A 19,559-nucleotide genomic window follows, 5' to 3' on the forward strand; every position below is an offset into this window, starting at 1 on the left:
AAATAAAACAAGAGTGAGAAACACTTAAACTTCAAACTGCCATATCTCCAAAGTGACCGGATGTGCATTGGGTCCTTTTTGTTTAACGACGTCCAATTGAGTACCATATTAATAAGTAAAATAGTAATTACTTTAAAAACAGACTTTGGTATCGCGATGCGACGGTGAAAGAAAATGTGGCCATTTAAATTTTTAATTGCAACTACTAATTACATATAACACGAACGTCTAAGTTTTTTACGTAGCCCGTTTAAAATAAAACATCCAAATGTTACATTTTTGTAACGCTATTTATCGTTTAGCATTTACAAAATACTAATTAAACATTTGCCTATTATAATTTGTTATTATAATAATTTTGTTACATTTTTTATTTTAAGAAACTTTTACACCTAGCAATGATTCGGACATTGAATTGAAACAAATCAGTCTTTAAAAATAAACCGTATTATAGTTGAATTAATATTAAAATTTACGTGAACGCTGTTCGACAACCAGATGATTTTCGAGTTTTCTGTCGCCATTATTAGGTCTTATTCTATTATGGTTTTACGGCGAATTTTGCGAATGTGTGTGTGTGTTTTAATATGAGATATTATGAAACTTATGCGTTTCACGTATGAAATAGAAGCCGGGATGCGACCGGCTTGCGTGTCACACTGCGTCTTGTGATTGGCCGAGATCCATCATACTCTATATTATCAAGTACAGATGACTGCGTTTATTATAAGTAAGTTTTTTAAGTGGTGGGTTTATGCGCGCTGTCTAGTATAGTCTTTTGACAATACATGGGAAAGTTTAGGCAAGCCGGTGGGAGTTGAGTTATATGGATGCCTCGCCACTGCCACCTTTGTATGTATAATGACACAACAAATGTTCTATATTATGAATAGTGATGCAACGGAAGTCTCTTAAAGGAAACAGATGTTAAAAGCAAATTTTAGCGAAAACGGAAACGAAAGCGGGAGCGTAAATGCTTGTTAAAATCTAAATGCAATGTCCCAAACGGGACTTGTTCTTGTTCAATTCTTAAGAGGTAACAGTAAGTTTAGTGATAATGAAACTGTGAGGTAATAAGACTATATTTCATTCTGTCTGCATAGATATGACTCTATGCAGATAGAATGCGATTAAAAAGATAGTCTTTTAATTGACGAGTCTTTTGATCGAGTTAACAATGACGTTATATGCATCAGACCATCAACCCATTTATACGTCCCACTGCTGGACACGGGTCTCATCTCAGGCGAGGGTTTTAGGCCCACGACATTCTGCTTGAGAGGCAGTAGGTCAAACCATGCTACCTCGACGTTGGCGTTTTGCGTTGTATACTTACATATTAAAAAATAATTATTACTTTGTGTGGGATGATGGTGTGTGTATTTGGACTGCACTGTTTTGTATCAGGACTCAATTTCAATTCTCTTATTTTGTTAATATTAAAATACAGGTTTTAGTCAGATCGAATTTCCCTGCAGCCCACATACATACATTTGCCTGATAAGATTACGTATGTAGTCACAATATGTTACCAGATCGAAACTTTATGCTGATTGAAATATGGTAGTAAATCTCCGACACGTTCGCGCCGAACGGCATTAACTCATTAGTTACGTAAACGTCTGTTCCAATTTGCATTCCAACAAAGTAACATTTAAATCGTCTATAATTACATTGACTTTGTGAAATTATAGATAAGCTCATAACTCAACTTTTATAGACAGACTTTTATAGCAACAAGAGCTCCGAAAAGTAAATTAAAAATGAACTTATTGAAATTATGAATACTTGATTACTTGACGATTTTTCGGTAGAAATATAAAAGTAATGTGACCATTACTGCGTTCCGGTTTGGAACGGTAAGGGTGCTGGTGAAATTACAGGCACATGGGACTTGTCATGTCTCAGGGTGACAGGCGCAGTGGCAGTAAGATCTTTGCGATTTGAAGCTCTGAGTGGCACTGCAATTATTAAGTACAGGCGTGTAGCTTACCACCAAGCACACGACTTCCACGTCCCCTGGCTTAACAATTATATTAAAAAAAAACTTACTTTTTCTTCTCTCTCTCCAAGAGTTACGTGAATGGTGCCCCGTGTTTATGGCATGTTACAAGCGACACGTCCGCATACATGAGTTTAGTCAAGGTTCATAATTGCATAACACAGTTTCTAACGGGTACGCAACAAAAATATTACATTTAAGAAAGGGAGCTCGACTCGCTGTGGTATTTAGCAATTTAGTATTGTCGTTTGTAAAACCGCGTGTGGTTACCTTTATGGAAGTCGTGTTTTAACTTCGGAGTTTTAGAAACTCGCATGTTATTTTTGAAATTATTTAAAATCATACGGGGTTTTGACCCGTGTTGGTAAACTAATAATAATTATTATGACTGACAACCACCACAGTTACATAGCACAGCAACTCCCGCCTGTTTACACTTCACTCGGAGCGTAGGGTTATTACATTTTTTTAAATATACATATAATAGATACTCGCTTGGCCACAGTCTCACCTGATGTTAAACGACGATGTGACAGACGATCGAAACGCGCTTAGTGCGAATTGGTGGTATATCAACGATATAAGGATGGAGTGTTCCGGACCTTCTAGTCGACCGGAACGGTGAGGGTGGAACGTAGTTGAAAAGTTCCTGCACACACTCCCGGAATTGTATCCGACAGAAAGCCGACAAGCAGGCTACTTTTCTGCGATGGTCAAGATTTTGTAGCTTCGACTCATCAGTCCCTATGTTTAGCAGTGGACGTCTTCCGGCTGATATGATGATGATGACTCCAGAAGGTCCACGGAGTCCAAGACGGCTAACTGGTAATGGGCAGAGCCGTCCTAAAGGTGGCAGCAGCACCTACTGTCGACCTACCACGATCGAACTTGCGCTTTATACAGATGTAAAAGCTGTTCAGTCCAGTGAAGTACCGCCTGAACTTGTAAAGTATGCCTAGTTTTTTTTTGGCAACAGTTTTTGCCAAGCACTGGATGTATCCACCAAAGTTCTGGCGGGTGCGCACACATACAAGCCTCGCCTCTACGTTTGTATGGAGTTACCATATTTGTCTTATTGTAGAATATACTACGCCAATTACCATTGAAAAACATTGATTTAATTTCGGTATAAGTTACTTATTGGACTCAATCACAACATGAGTAAATTCGTTACTTAAAATTAGTGTTGCAATTTTATATTGCAACACTAATTTTGAAATTTTATGTTAATTATGAACTTGTCAAACCCCAGCGTTATAATTGCGCAATTTTAGTGAACATTGTTACACTCCATCTCACCTGATGGACATCGATGATGACTTGGTCGATGTAGCATATGAACACTTAAATACTGCCTATTCACTCTCGTCTTCAAAATATCCAAGTTATAGCGTTCGGGGAACAAGACTGAAAAATTTGGTACAGAAAAACTGAAAATTAACCTAATACTCGTAGTAATGTCTTATTTACCGCGCTTTATAGACAATAATGATAATAACGGTTGTCTATGTGGACACACACATAGATAACCGCAAATTACACCCAAACTCATGAGATAAATAAATTTAGGCCATACTAATATTTCTCCCTGCACGGGAATCGAACCCGGGACCTCTTGCTTGACAGTCCAACGTTCTACTATTTAGCTAGGGGCGCTGTACGAAATGCGTAAATGTATAACAAATTGTGTAGTGTTTTACGTGATTAATAGCGACAAATGTTGGTGTGAACAAACGGTAGAGGCTCTGTTTGTATGTTGTGCAGCAAAGGTGCGTGACAGACGTGTGCGTCGCCGTCGTCGCCGATGCCGAAGATTTTTCCACATTGCCGTCCCCAATGAATTTGAACGGCATAAATCAGCATGCGTTTTATTTTAAGGCGAGGTATTTTAACTCGACATTAATGTGAATGAAATAGGAGAACAATCGGAGTAAAGTGGATTTGACCGACAGAATAGAGGGCTGCGCGACGCATCGTTTAACCGCTACACAATTTTAAATTTTGGGATAAATATAAATTTCATAACTACGGCTACAGAAAAAAACACAAAATTTATCAGGTTCTCAGTAGTACAACAAATATCTCCATCTAAAATTTATGTATAAAGTTACTTAATTCGTTTTTTTCGGTATTTTATATGATCGGGCGAAGTCATCGAGTATATAACCAGAAATAGAGACGTCAAAGTCATTTAATTTGTTTGTTCCGATTGGCTAGTCCGAATTCGAAATAAATGACGTGTGTCGTCAATTGTTTCACTTCAAATCGACCAGTTTAACTTGATAGCTCAAGTAATGGTCGAAAATTAAAAAATGACATAATTTAATATTTAATTACGATGAAATGTGATTCCGTTTGTTTTGTTATTATAGGTATGTCTTGCTGTTTTTCGCACACTATCGAATGGAACAGCTCCCTGTAGTTAGAGATAGAGAGATATTGTCTTTATTACAATAAATACAGAATATTTTTGGAATATACGGAGACGTACCTACGCACAGGTCAGTTGTTGGCGCTGTACTATTTCCGCTTTCTAATTTGTTATTTCAGCGCAAACGAGAGTTGATGTTTAAAAGGGATATCAGTTACCAATTGACTGATGAGTCGCCAGGGATGGATGTCCCTTATTTCGTCTCTATTTCTGGTGATATACTCGATGGGCGAAGTACATCCTATCGTGTAACAGGTTAGCACATTCTTTGGACGATATCTTTTAAGGGTATCGTCATTGACTTACAATTATATGGACGTCGGGTCCGCGCTAAAAACTGTCCGCACTTGTAAGGCGCTAAAATCGTATACAGAGCGCGACACTCCGCTTTAGTCTTCATTTGTTCTACTGACAGCGCGATACTGCGATGACATTACAATTTAAATTTGGAATAGGTTGACTTGGGACATTTTTTTCGTGGTTTTTGTATTAGACCCGTCGTCCATTTATTTGTAAGTCAATGGGTATCGTATATTTTTTGTAAGACCGTAATTTAATACTAAAACATTTCATCTAGCAAAACAGTTTCTCCCGCTTCTCCTCTGGTGACATGCCATAAAGAATATCAGCTTCTTTGTTAATTATTGAGTATATTTCGGTACGATTAAAATGAATTGAAATGAACTTTCTTTTATCATACGCGCTATTCATAAATTATGAGTTCAGTTTTGTATCATTGTTTATAAAAAGCATTCTTAAAGTTAAAGTACAGTTAAAAGTGTAATATGTATTGAATATAAATACAAAAGTCGATTTAAACAATGTGCTTTTTTAAACAATTGAAAAATACTGTCTACATTAACTCATTTGCATTTTGGTAGGTAACTTTCGAGATTTTGACTGGCACCTACAGTTTCTTATTTCTTTCAAAAATATCTATTACAAAATAAAACGGAAACTAGTTATGATATAAAAAACTGCTTATAGGGGGTTGTGAATCTCGTTTTTCCGTTTCTAACCGTCCAAAGTGCCTCGTAGAAATGGCGTAAGCGACAAAAATTTTTCAGGTTTTACGACTGTTTTAAAATATTTACGTCCTGTTTTAATTTCAATTTTAAAACGTTAACTTAATTAATACTAAAATTTAATTTTAAAACAGGGCGTAAATATTTTAAAACAGTCGTTAAAACCTAAAACACGCTCCCATGAAATTTTTTTTGAAATGTCGCTGACGCCCTTTCTGCAAAACACTGACAATATGTTAATATGCTCAGTTTTGTTGAAAATGTATTTAATTTAATTTAATTTATAATTTATTTTATATTGTATTATTTATATTTTATATGTTAGTTATGATAAGGAGAGTAGAATATATGTCAAGCTGATTTTATGCTGATCACGCCTCCAATGATGTCCTCCAAGTGATGTGAAACAAGTCCCATGTGCCTGTAACTTCACCAGCACCCTTACCCTTCAAAACAGGCACACAGTAATGCTGACATTACTGCTTGGCGGCAGAAATAGATAAGGTGGCAGTACTGCCCTGAACGAACTCTCTCCCGACTTGTGTTCTACTGCTACTGGATTTGATCGTTGTTTAACATGTCAACTCCATCACAAAAACAATACCTCAAGAAAACACTTAATAAAATCCAGACAGTTATTTAAAAATACTACCTAACCAAACATGTATACAAAATCTTCGCGGCAAAGACTCCGACCAGAATCATTAGCTTGTAATGTAATGCCCGAAAACCAATATCAAATTGTTATAATTCATGTAAATGCTTTAAGAACAGTAGGTACATTACCGTTTTATCTCTGTAGGATCAAGGGACAACGGAAAGTTAAAGAAATTCCTCAGGAACCCCACGCAGTACGACGACATGATTTTAACGTAGTATAGTCCTTGTGCTAGCGTGAAATAAGGTTTAAATTGTATGTATGACGGAGTGCATTGGTCATCAATCATTATGCGATGTGACATTACTACATTAGACTTGAGATTGGGACAGCATGGAGTGTATTACATTTAAGATTCGATTTGCTTTCAGGCCATTTGTATGACCAATTTTTTTTCCATCTTCTAAGGATCAATTACATATTACAATCTTAGAGGATGGAAAAAAATAAACGAAAAAATAGAAAAAAATTACTTTGCTACTTCGCAAACCTCGCTATAACTGCATCAGAAAAGTATTTAACACTATTTTTAGTTACATTGAACCTTCATTGGGTGCGCGGAGTAGCAGTGTTATTAACTTCCATTTTTATTGATATGGTTTCTGCAAAATAATGACTGTGTCTACAAATTATTTAAAAAAATATCCGAAAAAAGAACTAATATACGGTTTGTCAAGATGAATTTACCCATTACTCTCTGAATTAGGCAGTTCCGTGATACTCGCACCTTTACAATCAAAGCGACATAAGACAAAATTCCAACTTTTTAGTAATATGAAAAGTAAGATTTGAAGTTATTTAGAACATATTCACGTTATTTAGTTTATAAGCACTCAAGATAATGGCCTTGTTAGTCCTGGAAAATAATGATAATACATTCAGCTTTATAACGTGAATAATAGTTTAATATTTAACAGTTGAAATATATAATTTACAAGAACTGGCCGCCATAATGTCACTTTTTATTGCCCTTTTTTGTCATTCGACCTAATAAGAATTAAGTCTATTTAATTTTCACCAGCATATCAAGATTAAACCGTTTTAATTATAAAAGAAAGTCCTCTGTTGCGTTTATAAAAATGAAATGATGATGTTTCGAAACAGAAACAGATCAAACACTAAATGCGTCGTTTAGGTACATACTGACGCGGCCGCGGGAGTAGAATTTCAAACATATGAAAGAGACTTATAATAATGATTCTGTGCCAGTCTAGCTTTATGCAACCAGTTCCAGATACACAACCATATGAAAAATGGTTTTTAAAGTCGTTTCATGGTTTTTTTTAATTAGGTCACTTTCATTCGAAAGGTGCGACTTGATGACATTACTTTCTCCTTAAACGGTCATAAAGCTTTTTCTGCCCGGCTCAAGCCAATTCCACGTTAATATGTGTGGTGAATGCTTTGTGGTGTATAGAAATAAAGGTGCGCTGCGGCCCGCCCGTTTTCGCGATTAACAAACGAAAATTAGGCAAAATTTTACTTGAAAAGCGATAAATTAGTATACTTTTTAAACTTTTTTAAAATAATGTTTATAGATACAAGGATTATTTTGCAGAAATCCATATTAATAAAAATGGAAGTAAATTAATTAGCACCGCGAACCCTGTGTAGGCTTTATATACATATAATTTTGTTTACACGTGTGAGGCAGGTGACTCGACTCCATCGAATATTAAATACCTATTAAATTTATTATTAAGGGTGTGATATCTGCCTCTTCATTATACAAATTTGAAGATTGTGTATATTATTTTCTTTTATATTGACAAATAAAATAAAGTCTTGCCAATTATGGTAATGTTTGTAGAACATACAGGAGTGATGTCAACTATTCAGTTAACTTTTATATTCTTAATGAGTGTAGGTACTCGTTTCAGAATATGAGATGCTTTTAACCGACTTCAAAAAAGGAGTTTCTCAATTCGACTGCATTTTTTTATGTATGTTACGCGATAACTCCACTTGTGAACCAATTTTGATGATTCTTTTTTTACTCGAGAGAGGGTACCTCAGAAATGCTCCCATTTAAATTTGAAGAAAATATTACACCTCTAAGGGTAGCAAACTAGGGATGAATCCGATTTCACGCATTTTCCGATAAAATTTGGCAAACAAGTGTAATTCCACGCACTTTTGAGGTCGGTTCTTTTAGTAAGTAATATGTACTGAGTTTATTATAACAAAGCTGTTAATTCAATTTGTTTATTTGTCGGAATAAGGTGCAGAAGTTTGACTGGGGAGGTTGTGGAGATCATGGGATCTGTAAAGGGCTCGAAACCTTGATTTGTTTGAAAAAAACAAATAAGGTAGTTGAACCAATCATGGACGGTTTAAGGATTTATTTTTTGTTTTGCTCTTTTAATTTCGGATGAGTTATCCTGTGAAAGTCGAGGAACGGTTTAATTGATTAAAAAGTCTTCAAATAACGATTGAAAGTGCTTTACTCATGTGATTTAATAAAGAAAACATTGTTATTCGAGAAAAAGTAGACCCTGTCGTATCCTTATATGGACAGCCCAGAAAAGCGTCATGGACGGTTTTCAATCATGGACACCCCGTCATGGACGATTTCCAATCATGGACACCTAAACATGAACGATCAACTATTCAGCCAAATTAACAAATTCAATCTTAAAAAAACGAGATTTTGCATGGTAATTAAACTCATTTTCAAACGAATGGTGCGACGTTTCATATGACCCATTTGTGATTGGTAACAAGGGATGGTCATTCGCTTCAGTGCCATGTCTAAAAAATCTAATCCAGTAATAGACGACCAGTGACAGACGTTGTATTTCATTATTGTGTAGACTTAAAATAATGTAACAAGCCATAAACTAAATTAAAAGTCTGACTTTATAAAGACGGTAAACACAAGTAGGGGCGAGCGGGGCCGAACGTTAAAATTTTCAAATAACTTGCAGTTTTGTACTGAAAATGAAGGATTTGATTTTCAACACGTGGAAATGTTGAACAAATGGTTTTCGCTTTTTGTAATAGTATAGTCACTTCTACTAATATCTCAATAGTATTTTTCACAGAGGCAAATTTTTGTCAAATTTCGGAGCGGAACATTCAGCCCGCTTTGGGGCGCGTTGTTCCGCCTTTGAGGCAAATTGTTCCATCTAGATTATGACAGAATAACATTGACTGACAATTATATGTACGTCGGGTCCGCGCTAAAAAGTGTCCGAACTTATAGAGCGTTAAAATCGTATACAAAGCGTCATTCACGCTTTAGTCTTCGTTTGTTCGACTGACAGCGAAGCAAGCAAAATTAGACAGTACTGCGATGACATTACAATTTAAATTCAACGTTTTAGCTTTTTCATATTCCTTTACATGTCACTACGCTTAAATAGGTTGACTTGAGACATTTTTTTCGTGGTTTTTGTATTAGACCCGTCGTCCATTTATTTGTAAGTCAATGCAGAATAACAAAGATTTTCCTAAATAAAACCACCTTTTTATAATTGTATGTATGTAATGTTTATATTATGCACAAGTAACTTAAAAAAAAAACTACATTCTTATTCATCAGTAATATTATTCATAGCTCATTTCTTCATCTGAATCACAGTTAAGACACACATAAGTGACTCTATTATCTTGTCTAAATATTTGACATGAGCCCGTTTGTAGTTTGGCATCCTTAAAACAAAGAAAAATGGCCATACAAATTTTAAGTATGATTGCAGGTCAATTGGGGAAGTTGTTCCTGGGAACAACCAGCCCCTCGAGAGAGGGACTTATAGCTCCAAATTACGTTTTTATACGACGACTGACATACCGGCAAAGTAATAGAATCAATCAAAAAAATACTCAAACAATAAGATTCCTTACTAATGTCACTACAATTCAGAAAAGTTACGTATGAATCGGCCCACAATAAACAAAGACAGACCAAAAAATTTAAACAAGAAATAATTTACTTACGTGATATTTTGACGCACATAGCCACACACACGTCGTTGCCGGAGTTACTGAAATGGCTGCCGGCAAGACGCATCACCTGACGCTTTAACGACACGCTTCACATGTATTGCTACATATTTTCCTTGCAAAGTTGCTGTGATAAAATCCGATTATGGACAAAAATGTCCGTGTTTGGGTAAATATCTAAATGAGGTCCAGTAAAAAACACTTCAAATTTCCCACTAGACTTTTACGGTTATGTTTTGTTTAGATGCTTAAAACAATACCAAAATAAAAAATAACCACAGATGTCAGCACACTCTTAAATACCACATTCAAATATGATTACAAAAAATGTACCTGAGGCGCGGTCCTTATAAGAAATCCGTTTTATTTTAAATTTATTATCACCGTCTTATTTCGCACCGCGATAATGTGGGAATAAAGATGGCCACCAGCTATGAAAATTTAACTGATGTCTTCCATTTTGATAAAAAATGATAAAAAATTTTGAAAGTAGAAAGAAATAATTAACATTTCCTTATTTTTGGCAGCATAGTTAAATATGTTCATGATTGGTGCACTATCCATCATCGGTTCTATTACCTTACGCGGTTGAGATCCGAAAAAATAGTTTAATTTCTTATGTGCATCGAGTACCTATATAACCAGAAATAGAGGCGAAATGTCATTTAATTTGTGTGAAAACTATTTTGCCAAATCATTACGGTGACAACTGCGCTCCGATTGGCCAGCCCTAATTCGAAACATTTGACGGGTGTCGTCAATTGTTTCACTTCAAATCGACCAGTTTAACTTGACCTTTGTTATAATGGTGATAATTGTAAAATTACATATTTAATATTTAATTATCGATGATTCCGTTTGTTTTGTAATTAGATGTTTTGGTGTTTTTCCCACACCAGCAAATGGAACAGCCCCCATTGGTAGAGGTATAATACCTCATTACAATAAATTATTACAATATAATTTATTACAATAAATAAAGAAATTTTTGGAATATACGGATAAGTACACAGGTCAGTTATTGGCGCTGTACTATTTCAGTTTTCTAAATTTGTGATTTCAGCGCAAACGAGAGTTAATATTTAAAAGTGATGTAAGGCCCATTTACCTGATGAGTTGCCAGGGATGGATGGCCCTTGTTTCGTCTCTATTTCTGGTTATATACTCGAAGCCTATGTGTAACAATCGCGAAAACCCATGAACTCGACACTATAGACTGTTATTTTTAACAAATCCAGCTTTTAACTAGTTGATACCTCATCGCTGTATCGCAGGAAGCTTAGCAGTCTTATCGCTATAAAAAATTGTAATTCAAATTCAAAACAATAATACTTTGATTATGTACAATTTATACAAGATAGCCTTATTTACAAGACTAAAAAGAAAAGCAAAATAATTTTTTTTTGTTCTTTAATCTGACAATTATAATTTTATAGACCTTATCACTAAGACACTCGTTTTAATTCTGTATCAAAATTCTATTGTCTATGGTACTCGCTACGGAACTGAAAAAGTTCAAACAAAGAACGTTATTTTTTTGCTTGCATATTTTTTATTTTAATTATTAAAATTAAAATATCAAATATGACGCTCACAGATTACATAAATGCCGCCACTCAAACGTTTTACTTTAGGTATTTCCTCCTGATTGGTTAAATTGGCCTAAAGGTCTTGCAACCGGACCATAAACTTATGTATAGTCCCGGACACAATTGGATCCACTTCGCATTTTCAGTATTAAATGCCTTAAGCTTAAACAATGTTTGATTGAGCAAAAAGTAGGTATTTGGTAGTAGAAATTTGGATTTGCGAAACCGGGGCCAACATTTTTCTTCCACCATAACACTACTTTTATATTCTAGCCCTTTACGACAAAAATGCGAGGTGGCTCGAATTATATTAGTATATATTAGCTAAAGTAGTGGTACGTGACTTCTGTCTATATCATCTATCTCTTTGCTCTTTTGTCTTGTGACGTTTGTTTATCTTTCCATTGAGTTTGGTGTCATGGATTGTTAACAAAATATACATTAAATTTTAGTTGCGTGTTTCATAATTTCATTTATTGGTAGAAAAAGTATTGTACATAATCATCACATAATTAGATCTTAAAATCTCATATTATTTATTTAGGCCACTCGGCAAAGCAGCCTAAACACTCGACTTTAAAAACCCACATGCAACGATTGCGTTTACGGTTGCGCTATTTTAAGTAATATATCAATAAATTGTCCATCGACAAAATATTTTTTTATATCAATTAAAGAGAAGATACTTTCATGTCTTTATAGTCTAATTAGAGTTGACAGTAATCAAAGCGCAGCAACCAGAGCGAGTGACGCTTTCTTGTTATCCTCTCAAATTTCCAAACAGAGTCACTCAGCCGTTCTTTTTAAACGATATGCCTGAAATTTAAAACCGGCAAACGAAGCCTAAATTTTGAAATTCGACGGCTCCACAGGATAAACGGGTATAATACGTAATAAACTTGTAAATAATACACTTTTATTATGTAAAGCAGAAAATAAAAGACAAAACCTGCTGAAGAAGGTTCACAAGCCCCGGGAAAACGTTGTAACGATGCTGACCTCCTTTATCGTCATCCCATCTGTTTATCATCCTCTTTCCTGGTTCCTGGCCACTTATTTTTAAAATATTGATTCGTTCTCGAATTCTCTTTTCCTTCAGTATTCTAACGTATATTCTATACGTCATATTTCCCATAAAAATTCTTGAAATAAGAAGACGTGCCAATAAATCACAAATCAATTTCATTTCATTTTACTTCATTCATTCTGCACAGACACGTGTTATATAGTTTTATAGGGAGCGTTTTATAATAATTGTACATTTTTGATATAATTTTATTATTTGTTAAAGCCTTCCTTTTCTTCGTTATAAACCGTGCCTTTTGCATGGATCTCATTTTTCTAAGCCATGTAAAGTGCCCAACCCGCAATGGGTTAAGTGGGTCTAAACCCTCTTTTTATTGGAGACCAGTTCCCAAGTAGCAAGATTTATTTGGTTATGATGACAGTAGAGGAAAGGTGGGAAAGATGTTTGGGCGTCCGATACGTTACGACAGTTTTCTTAGAAACATACTTAGAAACATTTAGAGCTCCTTTTAAAAGAGTTCATCCAGGGAAGTACTGCCAGCTTACCTATTTCTGCAGTCAAGCAGTAATGTTAGCATTACTGCGTTCCGGTTTTGAAGGGTAAAGGCGCTGGTGAAGTTACAGGCACATTTCAACTTATGTCTCCGGGTGATACATTCACATGGTCAGGTGTGTCGATTACGGACAGGCGCACGACTTGTTCGTCCTATCACATACCTTTATCATAAAAAAAGGGAAGAACGAAGAAAAGAGAGGCATAGGACGGCCGAGACGGAGTCAGTTTTTATATTTGATGAGGAGGTTTAATTCTCCAAATTGCGGAATGTGCGGAATTCCTGAGAACGTGTAATTATTAGTTCACGGAGTGTGTTCAGATGGAAGATAATTATCAAAATATATATACTATACTAACATAATTAAAGCGATAATTATTACTTAAAACCCTGATTCCTAATCCCTGCAAACGTATTGAGTCGCCATCGTGGCGAATTTATGACCCGAATTCCTTAGTGGAGACGTGCTTTCGAGATTATGATTTTCACTACAATTGCCACGCTCCCTGAAGTCAAAGTCAACGTTCATTCAAAGACGTTCACTACGCTGACTGAGGTGGAGGACGCCTCAACTGAGGTGGTCCTTCTTATTGTCGTTATGTATTGTCACAATCCACTTTCTGTAGCCGGTCCAGTGTTTTGCAACAAGACAATTGCTTAGGACAAAGGTAAAATTAGTCTCGCCTGTGTTTCGATCGCTTATGGTTTTAGTGGTACATTTTGGTTTTCGATTTTACGAGTAATTCTGAAATCGTTAGTAACCCCTTCGTAAGCTAGCTTATTGAAAATTGAAGTATTTGTTTACTATTTACATGTAGTTCTAAAAACAATCAATATAATACAAAAATTGCTAATTCGGTCTTATAGTTATCATACTACCTCAGGAATTAAAATATTGTCGACGTCGCCGAACGGTTACCATGCCGGACTGCCACGCAGAGGTCCCAGGTTCGATTCCTGGGCCGGGAGAAATATTTGTATGGCCTACATTTATTGTCCATGGCACCCGCGACACAGGGTTTTCCCTAGTGCGGGGCTATGTTGAGTGTGTGCGTTATTATTATTATTATTTAAAAATTCTCACATTTACTTTTCGCATTCTCATATTTTGCGCAAAATATAATTTTAGCAAAAAGATCGAAAAATAAATTGTCAACTTTACATTCCTATAGAGATTGTTTAGACCATAGTTCGTCAAGCAGAAGCCTTCACACATATTCCGAGGTCTCTGTTTTGCGCCTGGTGGTAAGATACGCCTGTCCCTAGCAGCTGCAGTGCCATTTAGAGCTTTAAATCGTAAAGAGCCCGAGACATAAGTTGACAAGTCTCTTGTGCATGTAATTTCATCACCAGCACCCTCAGGTACCTTTCAAGTCCTGTACGCAGTACCTAATGCTCGCATTACTTTTGGCGTGACGGCAGGAATACTACTGTTCGCAGTACTTCCCTGGACAAAGTCTTACTTCTTCGACGTAAAGGTTTTATTACGGTGTTTTTCTTGACTTTTGCAATTGATACTGCTACCTAATATCGCTACCACCATTGATAGACAATATTATATGTATATTAATTGACGGTCATTAGGTACATTGCAAACAAAACAAAACGCTACAAAGGAATCGGATTGTACTTCACTCGTTTTCAAGGATTGAATGGTCTGCATTGCACAGATTGAAGGCTGGTTCTCACAGGCTTAATACGTTACATTGTTTCAAGGCGTTATTTGTTTAGGTCGAGCGCTAATTGTGTGGAACATTAACAGAGAAACTCGTTAGTACTATTTGTTGACTGCCCTTGGATTCTCGGAATTGGATATCATTGTAGGGCCAGCAACTTTATATGTACAGTCGGAGAAATTCATAACGAGCATTGGTTACCGCGCAATTAACGTGGTATTAGGGAGAATTTGGATAACAGATGACAAAGTTAACTGCGTGTGTAAATTGGTAATATGTTAATGTGATCTTCACTCAACGATGCCAGATAGGACATTTGTAAAACCTTCTGTATTCCAAAGACTTGAGCTTGCAATTGCAAAGTGCCTTTTGCTAGCAAAAGGAAGGTGTGGTATAAGTTTACAAGAATATCAGATGTAACAAAATCTCTTTGGTTAGCTGACTCACAATTGGCAGGTGACAGCTCTTAATAAAGGTACGCACGTTAAAGCCAGTGTTGCGACTCTATATGAATGTTAGCAGTAGAGGTCCTTGTGAAATAGTACGTCCAGGGAAGTACTGTCACCTTACCTATTTCTCCCGCCAAGCAGTACGTTTCCGTTTTTGAAGAATAAGGGAGCTGGTGAAATTAAAATAAAATGACATTTATATTCTCCACAAAACATAGGAGTCACAATACTTTAAAAACTAATAGAAAATACAATTGAGTGATGTGGACAAAAAGATTCAGCCTTGTTGGTTTTCAGTCTTTACATGTAGCTCTACCTGTTCGCTTTCTGCACCAGGCTAATTTGCGAAGTGTACACTGAGCTAAGCGCCTTAAGAAGCGATAAGTTAAAGTTTAAAGGCTGTCCGCGTAAAGTTATTTTTTTGTATATTTATAAAGAAATACAGTTAGTTAATTACAGGCACGTGGGACTTGTAATTTGTGTGTCAGTGTGATCTCACTCAGATCTTTGCGATTTAAAACTCTGACCGACATTGCAACTGCTACGGATAGGCGTGTGGGTTTACCAGGCGTAAAACTCGTTCGTTCCATAACTTGGTATCATATTTTTTTTTTAATTATAGCGGTTTTATTTTTAAAAAAGACCTATAAAGTTTGTTTATCGGCTTTTTTATTGGAATCACATCTATTTGCTATGTTTTATTGAAATCTGTTAACGGAAAGTGCGCGAAACCGGATTCATCCCCAAGTTTGTCACCCTGTGAGGCGGAATATTTTCTTCAAATTGAAACGGGCCAATATTGAGATACCCTCTTTCCTGTAAAAAACAATCATCAAAATCGGTTCACGAATGCCTCTTTTAAAGTCAGTAAAAATAATAAGCTCTTATAATAATTTATTGCAAAACAACCATACCAATTACTAGGTCTTAAACTAGGGCAGTCCTTGTACTATGAGTACATGAGCAAATGAGTTATTTTCGCGACACCAAAACACAAAACACAAATCTGTTTCACCGGATTGAAAGCTGGGACTTCCTCGTCTAGCTCCTAAAGTACTAAGCCGCTGGTCCACAATGGACGATGGATAAACCTTGAAAAAAGTTGAAAAATGTCGAGTGCCAAATTTTATGGTAGACGAGTATACAGCGTCTAAATTGGAATGTTCTATGGCAAATTAAAAATAAGGTATTTCAATTTTCCTTCGTTCCTTCCTCGAACCTGCAAGATGTGGAATGATCTTCCTCCTGAAGTATTTCCTTTGCACTATGACATGGGGTTCTTTAAAAATCGTGTTTGCAGGGCTCTCAAAAGCTGGCAACGCATTGGCAGCTCATCTGATGTTGCAAATGTTCATGGACGATGATGACCACCATAAAGTGATCCGACTGCTCGTTTGTCTCCTTCTATACATTAAAAAAACTTGCAATTATAGTGGAAAATGCGATTTTTTGCATTATTATACACTATAATGCTTGCTATCGTGGTGGATTTGCTATTGGGCGTAAGGCACTACCATTTATGTCTTGCACAGCCGAGACGTGGACTTTAACAACAGGCCTCACCCACAAATTGAAAGTCGCTGAGCTTGCGATGGAGCGTAACCCCAAGCGTAACTACGCTCGGGGTTTCTTTAATGGACCGAATCCCTAATAGGGTCAGAGAAAATAAAGTAACCGTCATAACTCGCAAAATTAGTAAGCTTAAGTGGCAGTCGGCCGGACATGTCTGCAGGAGGGTTGAACACCGATGGAGCAGACTTGTTCTGGCATGGCGACCACGTCAAGGAAAACGTAGTGTGAGACGCCCTGCGGCAAGAAGGACGGACGATCTGAGAAAGGTGGCCGGCAGCGGCTGGATGCGGGCGTTACATGACCGGGAGAGTTGGCGTGCTCAAGGGGAAGCTTACGTCCAGCAGTGGATGCGTACAAGCTGATGATGTAAGGTACGCGCCGATTGTTGTCCAGTGGTTACCAGACGTACAGGAATGCTACTATTGTGTGTCGTGAGTGCAGGCTCCTTTTGAGAAACCCCATTATTGCATTAATATTAGACATAATTGATTGGTGACTTTACCATCTCAGTCAGCCGTGACCATGGGCCTTATGAAGGGCCCGAAACGTTGGCTTGTTTTTTAATGATTTAGATCCGAAAATATAATGGAGTAATTTCCAAAGCTTCCTATAGAAGTAACAAATTAATAACGTTAAATTTCTCCCCTGTGAAATTTGGTTTAGGCAGATACGCGCACCAGAACTACATACGCGGATCTGCACTATCCCTGACGTTATGTAGTTTCACGATATCCTATATAGTAATGTATTTATTGGATATATATTGTAGGGTGTTTGTTATTCCTTAAAATGTATACGGGTACATATAATAATTTGATAAGTATTACCTTTGGTGAAGGTCCCACTTTACCTACATAAAATTTGTACCTGGCACAGTATCGTGCTTGGTTTTATTTACTACACGGTGTTTATACCGGCATAAATTTCCTTAAATTATGGCAATAATATAAACGATGTACTTACATCTTATCTTACCTTTTTGAAACAGAAAACTAAGTGCTTATTGTAAAACTCGTGTAAATAAAGTGGAATTACTATTTGTCCAGTGGATTGTCGACGATAAATTAAATTTATTAGTGTGCAGTGTTTATTTGAACATAAATTCTAATAAAATACAGCAATAATATAATCGATATCATTTGCTTGATAACGTCCTCGGAGTCGGCCAATCTCGGACTATAGAGGCGTGTATAAAATTTGTGATTCTACTCATAAAGGTGTTTTTCCACCGGCGAGGCGAGACGAGAAATCTTGCCGGCCAAGCACTCGCGAGCTCGCGTTGCTGTTGTGAACAGGAAACGTTATAGTGCTGTTCAGTTCGTCTAGAGATAAACAGGCGGCCGAAGTAACATATCTCATAAAATATTATTATGAAATATCTTCGTCAATAAGATGAAGATACTGTAAAAAGAAGTAATCACAATGGCAAAACGGAACAAGTGAGAAGAGTTATACAGGCTGTATATTTGAAAGTGTGACATATTCATACATGTCATAGTAAATCATGTTACAACTTAATATAGACTAAAATAAAATTAGGATATGGGATAGAATAAAAAATAAATCAACAAATTTGTTTTGGAGTGTACATTGGAATAAACCTATTCCCTTTACGCTTGATTTTGAGTGCAATGGGAATGCTACCAAGCGAGCGCCGAGTGAGACAGCAACAATAACAATGATTTCACATCTCCCTTCCTACTAAAAGCACCTCTTTTCTCTAAAAAATAAAAACTAAGTTGCTTACCTACGTACATTTATGTTATGATGAAAAAAGCTGTTATCGAAATGATTACATTTTAGCTTAAGTTAATTATTTTTTACTTCTGAACTATCGTCGAAATGTTTAACGTACTAAAAAAAATAAGTTTATGATTTAATAACTAGTTATCATTTAATAAGAATTGAGGTTTTTGGCGTAGTTAAAAATTTGAAATCACACACAATTTGTAATGTCTAATTGTATTTTTTTAAACTTTCGCGGTTTTTTCTTGGCGAAAGTAGTTTGGTGTGATTTGTTGCTCATGTAGGATAGGATATCCTAGTCAATCCAGACCATTGCCACCGAAGATGTGCTAGGAGAGAATTGCAAATTTTCAATGCAATTTTCAATCCTCGTCTCATTTCGTCTCGCCCCGGTATAAAAGCACCTTAACACATGAAGGACTTTTGTTTTCGGACTTTGTTACTTCTTGAAGTATTGACTGTGTTAACCCTTACATATAAAGTTCTGATACGAATCTCCTCTTGAGGAAAGTTGGAAAGTTTCACTTGGAATTCTTGCCAGTATCGATAAGGCCGAGATGAGTCTGTCGAATCCTTTCAAACTTTACTTTTGAGAATAATATAATATTCTCGGTGGGTTGACGTCTTGTTTCTTGTCTCATATGTCCACTGTAGTTACTAACTCGTGTTGTTGTTTTACGTCTACTCCTTATGTCTGTTGTATAAGAAGTTCAACCTCTGTAATCTAAGTAGAATTGGAAAAAAAAAACTGCTGATAAATTTTAAACATTGTTCTTTTTTAATTAGGCTTGCTTCTAAAGCACTTTTCACTTAAACGCGTTTTAGTTTGAAGCTTACAAAATCGTTTAGTAAAACGTTCAAGCCATAGTTTTCGAAGAGTCCTAGG

This window comes from Hyposmocoma kahamanoa, unplaced genomic scaffold (genome assembly GCF_003589595.1).
Source record: "Hyposmocoma kahamanoa isolate Upper Pololo Valley unplaced genomic scaffold, ASM358959v1 99879, whole genome shotgun sequence".
Classification (NCBI taxonomy): Eukaryota; Metazoa; Arthropoda; class Insecta; order Lepidoptera; family Cosmopterigidae; genus Hyposmocoma; species Hyposmocoma kahamanoa.